General features: G+C 47.6%; 1 protein-coding gene across 3 annotated transcripts in view; it reads right to left on the minus strand.

Moving 5' to 3' along the window:
• Positions 1-12,788, minus strand: part of LOC139234017 (thrombospondin type-1 domain-containing protein 4-like) — a 343,337-nt gene that overhangs the window by 118,041 nt on the left and 212,508 nt on the right. The gene's annotated exons all lie outside the window — the stretch shown is intronic.

Consider the following 12,788-nt stretch of genomic DNA (forward strand, 5'->3'; position numbering starts at 1 on the left):
TCTCCTCCTTGAATGCCTCCCACTGTTCCGACACTGATTTACCCACAAGTAGCTGTTTCCAGTCCACAATGGCCAAATCACTCCTTAACTTAGCAAAATTAGCCTTTCCCCAATTCGGAACTTTTATTCCAGGCCTATTCTTGTCCTTATCCATAACCAACTTGAATCTGACTGAATTATGGTCACTGGCACCCAAATGCTCCCCCCCAATATCCCTTCCACCTGCCCAGCTTCATTCCCCAAAACTAAATCCAAGACCGCCCCCTCTCGTGTTGGGCTTGCTACATACTGACTAAAAAAGTTCTCTTGAAAGCATTTCAATAATTCCGCATCCTCTATACCCTTCACACTATATTTGTCCCAATCAATATTTGGATAGTTAAAATCCCCTACTATTACGACCCTATGGTTTTTAGACTTCACGGCAATTTGCCTACATATTTTCTCCTCTATCTCCCTCCCATGTTTGGGGGTCTATAATATACTCCCAGCAGTATGATCGCCCCTTTTTTATTTTTTAATTCGACCCATATGGCCTCATTTAGAATTCAGCAGAGGAGGACAAAGGGTTTAATTAAGAGGGGGAAAATAGAGTACGAGAAGAAGCTTGTGGGGAACATAAAAACTGACTGCAAAAGCTTCTATAGATATGTGAAGAGAAAAAGATTAGTGAAGACAAACGTAGGTCCCTTGCAGTCGGATTCAGATGAATTTATAATGGGGAACTAGGAAATGGCAGATCAATTGAACAAATACTTTGGTTCTGTCTTCACGAAGGAAGACACAAATAACCTTCCGAAAGTACTCGGGGACCGAGAGTCTAGTGAGAAGGAGGAACTAAAGGATATCCGTCTTAGGCGGGAAATTGTGTTAAGGAAATTTATACGATTGCAGGCCGATAAATCCCCGGGGCCAGATAGTCTGTATCCCAGAGTACTTAAGGAAGTGGGCCTAGAAATAGTGGATGCATTGGTGATCATTTTCCAACAGTCTATCAACTCAGGATCAATTCCTATGCATTGGAGGGTAGCTAATGTAACACCACTTTTTAAAAAGGGAGGGAGAGAGAAAGTGGGTAATTATAGACTGGTTAGCCTGACATCAGTGGTGGGGAAAATGTTGGAATCAATTATTAAGGATGAAATAGCAGCGCATTTGGAAAGCAGTGACAGGATCGGTCCAAGTCAGCATGGATTTATGAAGGGGAAATCAAGCTTGACAAACCTTCTGGAATTAGTAGAGTGGACAAGGGAGAATCAGTGGATGTGGTGTATTTGGACTTTCAGAAGGCTTTTGACAAGGTCCCACACAAGAGATTGGTGTGCAAAATCAAAGCACATGGTATTGGGGGTAATGTACTGACATGGATAGAGAACTGGTTGGCAGACAGGAAGCAGAGAGTCAGGATAAACGGGTCCTTTTCAGAATGGCAGGCAGTGACCAGTGGGATGCCACAGGGCTCAGTGCTGGGACCCCAGTTCTTTACAATATGCATCAATGATTTGGATGAAGGAATTGAGTGCAATATCTCCAAGTTTGCAGATAACACTAAACTGGGTGGCGGTGTGAGCTGTGAGGAGGACGCTAAGAGGCTATAGGGTGACTTGGACAGGTTAGGTGAGTGGGCAAATGCATGGCAGATGCAATATAATGTGGATAAATGTGAGGTTATCCACTTTGGGGGCAAAAACGCGAAGACAGAATATTAGCTGAATGGTGGCAGATTAAGAAAAGGGGAGGTGCAACGAGACCTGGGTGTCATGGTTCATCAGTCATTGAAGGTTGACACACAGATACAGCAGGCGGTAAAGAAGGCAAATGGTATGTTGGCCTTCATAGCTAGGGGTTTTGAGTATAAGAGCAGGGAGGTCTTACTGCAGTTGTACAGGGCCTTGGTGAGGCCTCACCTGGAATAGTGTGTTCAGTTTTGGTCTCCTAATCTGAGGAAGGATGTTCTTGCTATTGAGGGAGTACAGCGAAGGTTCACCAGACTGATTCTCGGGATGACAGGACTGACATATGAGGAGAGACTGGATCAACTGGGCCTTTATACACTGGAGTTTAGAAGGATGAGAGGGGATCTCATAGAAACATACAAGATTCTGACGGGACAGGACAGATTAGATGCGGGTAGATTGTTCCCGATGCTGGGAAAATCCAGAACCAGGGGGTCACAGTCTAAGGATAAGGGATAGGCCATTTAGGGCTGAGATGAGGAGAAATTTCTTCATTAAGAGAGTTGTTAACCTGTGGAATTCCCTACCGCAGAGAGTCGTTGATGCCAGTTCATTGGATATATTCAAGAGGGAATTAGATATGACCCTTATGGCTAAAGGGATCAAGGGGTATGAAGAGAAAGCAGGAAAGAGGTACTGAGGTGAATGATCAGCCATGATCTTATTAGAAACATAGAAAATAGGTGCAGGAGTAGGCCATTCGGCCCTTCTAGCCTGCACCGCCATTCAATGAGTTCATGGCTGAACATTCAACTTCAGTACCCCATTCCTGCTTTCTCGCCATACCCCTTGATCCCCCTAGTAGTAAGGACTTCATCTAACTCCTTTTTGAATATATTTAGTGAATTGGCCTCAACAACTTTCTGTGTTAGAGAATTCCACAGGTTCACCACTCTCTGGGTGAAGAAGTTCCTCCGCATCTCGGTCCTAAATGGCTTACCCCTTATCCTTAGACTGTGACCTCTGGTTCTGGACTTCCCCAACATTGGGAACATTCTTCCTGCATCTAACCTGTCTAACCCCGTCAGAATTTTAAATGTTTCTATGAGGTCCCCTCTCATTCTTCTGAACTCCAGTGAATACAAGCCCAGTTGATCCAGTCTTTCTTGATAGGTCAGTCCCACCATCCTGGGAATCAGTCTGGTGAACCTTCGCTGCACTCCCTCAATAGCAAGAATGTCCTTCCTCAGGTTAGGAGACCAAAACTGTACACAATACTCCAGGTGTGGCCTCACCAATGCCCTGTACAACTGTAGCAACACCTCCCTGCCCCTGTACTCAAATCCCCTTGCTATGAAGGCCAACATGCCATTTGCTTTCTTAACCGCCTGCTGCACCTGCATGCCAACCTTCAATGACTGATGAACCATGACACCCAGGTCTCTTTGCACCTCCCCTTTTCCTAATCTGTCACCATTCAGATAATAGTCTGTCTCTCTGTTTTTACCACCAAAGTGGATAACCTCACATTTATCCACATTATACTTCATCTGCCTTGCATTTGCCCACTCACCTAACCTATCCAAGTCGCTCTGCAGCCTCACAGCATCCTCCTCGCAGCTCACACTGCCACCCAACTTAGTGTCATCCGCAAATTTGGAGATACTACATTTAATCCCCTCATCTAAATCATTAATGTACAGTGTAAACAGCTGGGGCCCCAGCACAGAACCTTGCGGTACCCCACTAGTCACTGCCTGCCATTCTGAAAAGTACCCATTTACTCCTACTCTTTGCTTCCTGTCTGACAACCAGTTCTCAATCCATGTCAGTACACTACCCCCAATCCCATGTGCTCTAACTTTGCACATCAATCTCTTGTGTGGGACCTTGTCGAACGCCTTCTGAAAGTCCAAATATACCACATCAACTGGTTCTCCCTTATCCACTCTACTGGAAACATCCTCAAAAAATTCCAGAAGATTTGTCAAGCATGATTTCCCTTTCACAAATCCATGCTGACTTGGACCTATCATGTCACCTCTTTCCAAATGCACTGCTATGACATCCTTAATATTGAATGGTGGTGCAGGCTCGAAGGGCCGAATGGCCTACTCCTGCACCTATTTTCTATGTTTTTATTTGATGATCCCTCTAACATATCATTCCCCCTCACCGCTGTAATAGTTTCTTTAATTAATATCACAACCCCGCCACCGCCTTTTAGCCCCCTCTCTATCTTGTCTAAAAATCCTGTAGCCAGGAATATTAATCTGCCAAACCTGCCCCTCTTTCAGCCATGTTTCTGTAATGGCTATAATGTCATACTCCCAAGTGTCTACCTGTGCTTTTAGCTCATCCGCCTTATTCGTTATACTCCTTGCATTAAAGTATTTTCCATTCAGTACAGGAAGATCTCCTTGCTTACTACATACTAAGCCCTGTTTCCTCTGTCTCACAGATTCGCTTTCTAGATTCTTGCTATCCAACTTCTGTTTTACTTCCTTCCCTTTTGAATTCGTTCTCCGGTTCCCAGCCCCCTGACAAGCTAATTTAAACTCTCCCCAACAGCACGAGCAAAGCTCCCCGCGAGGATATTGGTCCTGGCGTTGTTGAGGTGCAACCCGTCTGGTTTGTACAGGTCCCATCTCCCCCAGAAGCGGTCCCAATGCCTGAAGAATTTAAAGCCCTCCCTCCTGCACCAATTTTCCAGCCATGTGTTCATCCTCTCTATCCTTCTATTCTTGTACTCATTATACGTGGCACCGGGAGTAACCCGGAGATTACTACCTTTGAGGTCCTACCCTTTAATTTTCTTCCTAGCTCCCTAAATTCTTCCTGTAGGACCTCATCCCTTATTTTACCTATGTCGATGGTCCCGATATGGACCACGACCTCGAGCTGTTTACCCTCTCCCCCCCCCCCTCCAGGATGCCCTGCGTCCGCTCTGTGACATCCTTGACCCTGGCACCAGGGAGGCACAAAACCATTCTGGAGTCAGGTCTACAGCCGCAGAAACACCTGTCTGTTCCCCTAACTATAGAATCCCCTATCTCTAGGGCTCTTTTGTTCTTTGTCCCTCCCCCTGTGCAGCTGAGCCACCCGTGGTGTCTTGGAATTGGCTCTGGCTGCACTCCCCGAGGCACCATCGCCCTCACCGATACTCCGAATTGAATATCGGTTGGAAAGTGAGATGGACTCACTGGGAGGGGACTCCTGTTCTACCTGCCTGGCACACTTACTGCGTCTGGTGGTCACCCACTTCCCCTCTACCTGCACGCCTTTCAGCTGTGGGGTGACCACCCCCTGAAACGTGCTAGCCATGTAGCTCTCAGCCTCGCGGATGCACCGTATTGACTCCACCCGCTGCTCCATTTCCGAAACGCGGAGCTCGAGCTTTTGAAGCTGGAGACACCTCCTGCACACACGATTGTCTAGGCTGCACGAAGTGTCCAAGATTTCCCACATGCCGCAGGATGTGCACTCCACGGGGCTGCGCTGTGCTGCCATCCCTCTAGTTAGCCTTATCTAGTTTAAAATCTACTTAAAAAGTAGAGAAAAGAGAGCTACTCACCAACTGACCTCACCGACCTCCGAACTCCCGGCCTCCGTGGCCTCCCAACCTCTCGGACTCCAAACTCCCGACCTCTCGGACTCCGTGGCCTCCCGACTCACCGACCTCCCGAGGTGAAAGGTGTTATGTATGTAATAACTCGATAGACTGAATACTGTAAACTCACTCGAGTGCAAACCTGCCTCAACTTTATTCTGGCCCAAAGTGCCCACATTATATGGGGGCTTGCTTTAAATACCTGGCCCGCACACACGTGCCTACAGCCCAATGACCTCCTGCAGTGGCGCCCCCTGATGGCTAGTAACCCCAAGTATATACATGACAACATCCCTCTTCAAGATCGTAGTATCCGTCTTTTTACAAGTTAAGACGGTCCGGAGCTTTCCGCTCCCGGGTCGAACGTCTCAGTTCAACTCCAGCCTTGGGCGAGTGTTCTGAGTCTGTTATGACTGGGGGCTGGGTAGCTGATCTGATGGGAGTGGCAATGACCATGTCAGGGATTGAAGGTCCAGATTCATTGATGACAGCGGAGTCCTCTGATGAATGAATATAGGTTGGTTGGTCACTGATTGTATCTTGCTCAAATTGTTCCAGTTCATCCATGTGCCACAGCTTTATCTGATCAACATGTTTCCTGCATGTCTTCCCATTCTTGAGCTTAACAATAAACACTCTGTTACCCTACTTGGCCATAACAGTACCAGGGATCCATTTGGGACCTTGACCATAATTTAGGACATACACAGGATCGTTAACAAAAATGTCACGTGGCACAGCAGGGCGATCATGATACCACTGCTGATTTTGACGTCTGTATTTAACATGATCGTTCAAGCCAGGATGGATGAGGGAGAGTCTGGTCTTGAGACCTCTCTTCATCAATAGTTCAGCAGGAGGGACCCCGGTAAGCGTGTGGGGTCTTGTCCTGTAACTAAGCAATATGCAGGACAAGCGAGTCTGCAGTGAACCTTGAGTTACAGGTTTCATACTCTGCTTGATGATTTGGACAGCACGCTCTGCTTGACCATTAGAAGCAGGTTTGAACGGTGCTTACCTCACATGTTTAATACCATTGAGTTTCATGAACTCTTGAAACTCCAGACATGTGAAGCAAGGTCCGTTGTCGCTCACAATGATGTCAGGCAGACCATGAGTAGCAAACATGACACGAAGGCTCTCAATGGTAGCTGTGGATGTACTGGATGACGTGATTATACACTCTATCCACTTGGAATATGCATCCACCACAACTAAAAGCATCTTACACAGGAAAGGACCTGCAAAGTCGATGTGGATCCTGGACCATGGTTTGGATACCAGGACCACAGACTCAGCGACGATTCCACTGGTACTTTGCTTAAGCGGCATGTAAGTGTTGCACTGATGCACACATGATTCCAGATCAGAGTCAATTCCAAGCCAACATATTTGAGACCTGCCAATGGCTTTCACCATGACAATACCGGTATGCGTGCTATGTAGATCATGCACAAATTTCTCTCTGCCTTTCTTAGGCAGAACAACACGATTACCCCACAGTATACAATCTGAGTGAATGGATAGTTTGTCTTTGCGATGGTTGTAAGGTTTGGTCTCATCACACATTTCCATAGGTGTAGCAGACCAATCACCGCTAAGGACACAATGTTTTACAACCGATAAAATTGGGTCCTGGCTGGTCCAGGTCTGAACTTGTTGAGCAGTGACAGGGGTCCCTTCACTCTCAAGAGCATCCATAACTAACAGTAGATCTGCAGGTTGTGGCATCTCCACCTCCAGTATGGGCAACGGCAGATGGCTCAATGCATCGGCACAATTCTCAGTGCCAGGTCTATGGCAAATAACATAATCACAGACAATGTCAGCGCCAACCTATGGATGTGGGACAATGCATCAGTATTGATACCTTTGTTGTCTGAAAACAATGAAATGAGTGGCTTGTGATCCGTTTCGAGTTCAAAAGGAAGACCAAACAGGTACTGATGCATCTTTTTAACCCCATACACACAGGCTAAAGCTTCTTTTTCTACCATGCTGTCGGCTCTTTCTGCCTTTGACAAACTTTTCGAAGCAAACGGAACAGGTTGTAGTTTACCCGACTCATTAGTTTGTTGGAGCACGCAGCCAACCCCATATGACGAAGCATCACAGGCCAATACTAGACGCTTACACGGATCATAATGTACCAGCAGCTTGTTAGAGCAAAGCACATTTGTAGCTTTCTCGAAAGATCTAGCTTGAGACACACCCCAAACCCAGTTGCCGCCTTTTCTGAGCAGCATGTGCAGTGGCTCTCATCAGGTGCTCAAACTAGGTAAGAAATTACCGAAGTAGTTGAGTGGACCAAGCAACGAACGCAGCTCTGTCACATTCTGGTGCCTGGGTGCATTTTTGATGGCATTGGTTTTCGAGTCCGTAGGCCTGATACCATCAGCAGCAATCTTCCTCCCCAGAAATCCGACTTCCAGTGCCATGAAGACGCACTTCGAATGTTTCAGCCCGAGTCCCACTTTGTCCAGATGATATAGAACTTCTTCCAGGTTGTTCAAGTGTTCGGCAGTGTCACGACCTGTGACCAGGATGTCATCTTGGAACACGACGGTTCTAGGGACGGACTTCAGTAACTCTCCACGTTCCTCTGAAATATGGCTGCAGCTGAGCGAATTCCAAAAGGGCACCTGTTGTAAACAGTCCTTTATGAGTGTTGATGCATGTAAGTTTCTTCAACGTGTCGACGAGCTCCTGTGTCATATAGGCCGACATCAGATTCAGTTTAGTGAACGACTTCCCACCGGCTAGCATTGCAAACAGGTCATGAACCTTTGGTAACGGGTACTGATCCTGTTTTGAAAGTCGGTTGATCATAACCTTGTAGTCTCCACAAATTCTGACAGTGCCATCACTCTTCAACACAAGAACAATGGGACTGGCCCATTCGTTAAATTCGACCGAGCTTTGTGATGGATGGGTCTTGTACCTGAGTCCAGGTAAATCTGCACCTTGGCTCCCGTGAAATTGCCGATGCCCAGTTTAAACAGCGAGGGAAACTTGCTCAGCACTTAAGCACACAAAGTGTCATCCACCGATGACGACGCTTTGATATCGTTCCAATTCCATTTGATTTTTTTCGAGCCAATTCCTGCTGAACAGCGTTGGACCATTTCCTGGAACGGTCCATAATGGTAAATCATGAACCACACCATCATACGACACCTTGACTATTACACTGCCAATCATCGGTATGAGTTCTTTGGTGTAAGTACACAACTTGGCATTGACTGGACTCAGCTTAGGCTTCACAGCCTTAGTGTGCCACAGCTTGTCGAATGTCCTTTGGCTCATTATCGACTGACTCGAACCGGTGTCCAATTCCATTGATATCGGCACGCCATTTAGTTTCACATTAACCATTATCGGTTGGCTCTTTTTCAGGAACGAATAAAGTCCATACACTTCCTCCTCGAGTATCTCGGGTTGCATATCCAGGTCCGCACTGGACTGATCATCATCATCCACCAGGTGAGTCGCAGCACGCTTGCTCAGTTGTGGACACATTCGCTGAAGGTGCCCTACCCTCGAACAGCCTTTACAGATGTAGTGTGTAAAACGACACTGATGATGCCGATGATTGCCCCCACAACGCCAACAGGGTGAGATCGGATTCATACCCGTTGGCGGACTTTGAGCAGGTTTCGCACATGCAGTCGAGTAGGCCTTGCCATAAGCAGTTCTGCCATACGACGACACAATCTTGTTTACAGTACTTGCTTTGGAGCTCCGACTCTTCGATAATATCTGCCTTAAATTATCATCCGTCGTCATGCATGCCTGGGCAATCGCAATGGCCTTGCTCAAATCCAGCATCTCCGCAGCCCCAACTTCCGGAGGATCACCTCGTGGTTGATTCCTATTACGAAGAAATCTCGCAGCATGTCTCCCAATGCGTCTTTGAATTTACATGGCCAGCAAGACGTCTTAGGTCGGCGATGAATTCCGACACATCCTGGCCCTCAGAACGAACATGTGTGTAGAATCGATAATGTGAGATGATGATGCCTTCTTTTGGTTTGAGATGGTCATGTATCAGCGCACACAATTCCTCATAGTTCTTGTCCGTTGGACGTGCAGGTGAGAGGAGATTCTTTATGAGTCCATAGATTTTCGGACCGCAAACAGTGAGGAAGACTGCCCTGCGCCTAACTGTGTCAGTACCTTCCTTCATTTTGTTGGCCACGAAGTACTGGTCCAGTCAATCGATAAAATCTGACCAGTCCTCTCCCTCCACGAATCTCTCCAGAATTCCAATGGTGCTCAGTTTGCATGCAAAGGTTCATGAGTTACTTCGTCGCCAAATGTTATGTATGTAATAACTCGATAGACTGAATACTGTAAACTCACTCAGATGCAAACCTGGCTCAACTTTATTTGGGCCCAAAGTGCCCACATTACATGTTGGCTTGCTTTATATATCTGGCCCGCACACACGTGCGTACAGCCCAATGAACTCTGACAATGGCGCCCCCTGGTAGCTAGTAACCCCAAGCATACATACATGACAGAAGGTGTGGAGGTTGAGTGTACCTGACGCTCCTCCTCCTTCTTGGCCAACCTCTTTGCCTTGAGGTCCATGGCCATTTGAAGGCCCTTCTCTATGTTGGGAAGCCATGTCTACTGCCTCCCTTGCCCGCTGCCTCTGGACCCATTGCTGATGGTGCCGCCTTCTCCTGTGTGCCTCCCAGCTGCGCACAATGTGCACAAGGCCTTCCCCTGCTAGCATTGAGCCCATTGTGTCTTTAGGCTCAACCCTTGCTTTGAAGCCTGTGCAGTACAGACTGAGTGAGAAACTTTTCACAAGTCCGAAAAGATTTGGTGCAAACAAAAAACCTGACAATTCACACAACACCCATTCACCTCCGCCAGTGGTCTCGAGCCAGCCGGCCGGCTGGCACAGTGCTCCGACACAAAAAGCTGTTGGGGGCACTGTCAGGCAGCAGCTTGGATTTTTTTATACTGAATATAGCTTCCGGGGCGGAGAGGCAACAGTGATGTCTTTAAGGCCGCACCCACAACACCGCGGTGGAAGTGGGGGGGGGAGCGAAGTGCAAGTGAACCCCGCTGCAAAAACCCCAAAACAGAATTTTGCTGGTGGCGGCCATTCGATTCCGCTGCTTTCCGGCGGTAAGAGACCTTTGCGAGAGGCTGAATTTTGGCCCCCAGGGGGGGTCTTACCAATGTCCTGTACAGTTGTAGCAAGACTTCCTTACTTTTATACTCCATCCCCTTTGCAATAAAGACCAATGTTCCATTTTCCTTCATAATTACTTGCTGTACCTGCATACTAACTTTTTGTGTTTCATGCACAAGGTCCCTTTGAACCGCAGCATTTTGTAATCTCTCTCCATTGAAATAATAATTTGCTTTTCTATTCTTCCCACCAAAGTGGATAACCTCACATTTTCCCATATTATATACATCTGACAAATTTTTTCCCACTCACTGAGCCTATCTCTATCCCTTTGTAGATTTGTAGAATAAGGGGTTGCACATTTAAAACAGAAATGAGGAGGAATTTCTTCTCTCAGGGGGTCGCGACTCTTTGGAATTCTCTGCCCCAGAGAGCTGTGGAGGCTGGGTCACTGAACGTATTTAAGGTGAAGATAGACAGATTTTTGAACGATAAGGGAGTTAAGGGCTACGGCAAGTGGGCGGGGAAGTGGAGTTGAGTCCAGGATCAGATCAGCCATGATCTTATTGAATGGTGGAGCAGGCTCGAGGAGCCGAATGGCCTGCTCCTGCTCCTGCTCCTGCTCCTGCTCCTGCTCCTGCTCCTGCTCCTGCTCCTGCTCCTGCTCCTGCTCCTACTCCTACTCCTACTCCTGCTCCTACTCCTGCTCCTACTCCTGCTCCTACTCCTGCTCCTACTCCTGCTCCTACTCCTGCTCCTACTCCTGCTCCTACTCCTGCTCCTACTCCTGCTCCTACTCCTGCTCCTACTCCTACTCCTACTCCTACTCCTACTCCTACTCCTACCTCCTACTCCTACTCCTACTCCTGCTCCTGCTCCTGCTCCTACTCCTACTCCTACTCCTACTCCTATTTCTTATGTTCATGTCCTCCTCACAACTTTGTATCAGCTGCAAATTTGGCTACAATACACTCGGTCCCTTCATCCAGGTCATTAATATAGATTGTAAATAGTTCAGGCCCCAGCACTGATCCCTGTGGCACCTCATTTGTTAAAGTTTGCCAACCTGAAACTGACCCATTTACCCAACTCCCTGTTTTCTGTTAGTTAGCCAATCCTCTAAGCATGCTAATATATTACCCGTAACACCATCTCTTGGGGCCAAAATTCAGAGCCGCCACAAAACTGGCGCACCAACGATTTCCTACCTGGCTTTGAAATTGTTTCAAAGTCCAACCGGAAGTCGGTGAAAGTGGGGGAGGGAGATCGACAGAAAGGCCAGGCTGAGGGGCGGAATTCGGGTTGGGACCAGGACTCTGCCGCTGTCACTCAGCGGTGGAGTGGTGGTGACGTCACAACGCGTGTGCATCACCACGCTCTCGCCCCTCCGCTACAGGGGAGAGAATCAATCAGTTTAAATCTTCAGCCACTGGGCCACCAGGGAGGGTTTCGGCCGGGTCAGTGGCCTGGCACCGAAGAGGGTGTGCCAAGCTGCCCGTTAATGGCCCGCCCAAACCTGTGGGCACTATCTTGCCGGGTGATTGGGAAGTCGTCCGGCAAAAATAAATACATGGGCCCTCCCCTTGAAGGACCGCCATGCTGCTGGGCCGCACACTCCGGATAAGGTACACCGACAGAAAAAGTTGTCAGGGGTACCGTGTGGCGGATTAACAATTTTGTGAGGTGAATATTTGTCGGTATCTTTTTCAGGTGAGGGAGAGCGGCAGTGCGCATTCTGATAAGAACATAAGAAATAGGAGCAGGAGTAGGCCACCTGGCCCCTCGAGCCTGCTCCGCCATTCAATAAGATCATGGCTGATCCTACCGCTCCCCATAACCCTTTATTCCCTTATCGCTCAAAAATCTGTCTATCTCCGCCTTAAGTATATTCAATGACCCAGCCCCCACAGCTCTCTCGGGCAGAGAATGCCACAGATTTACAACCCTTTAAGAAATTTCTCCTCATCTCAGTTTTAAATGGGCGGCCCCTTATTTTGAGACTATGTCCCCTAGTTTTAGTTTCCCCTATGAGTGGAAATATCCTCTCTGCATCCACCTTGTCGAGCTCCCTCATTATCTTATAGGTTTCAATAAGATCACTCTTCTGAACTCCAATGTGTACAGGCCCAACCTATCCTCATAACTCAACCCCCTCATCTCCAGAATCAACCCAGTGAACCTTCTCTATACTGCAGCACTTTGCAATTTTTCTCCATTTAAGTTATAATTTGCTTTTCTATCATTTCTACCAAAGTGGATAACCTCACATTTTCCACATTATACTCCATCTGCCAAATGTTTGCCCACTCACTTAGCCTGTCTATATCACTTTGCAGATTTTTTGTGTCCTCTT

This window comes from Pristiophorus japonicus, chromosome 21 (genome assembly GCF_044704955.1).
Source record: "Pristiophorus japonicus isolate sPriJap1 chromosome 21, sPriJap1.hap1, whole genome shotgun sequence".
Taxonomy (NCBI): domain Eukaryota; kingdom Metazoa; phylum Chordata; class Chondrichthyes; family Pristiophoridae; genus Pristiophorus; species Pristiophorus japonicus.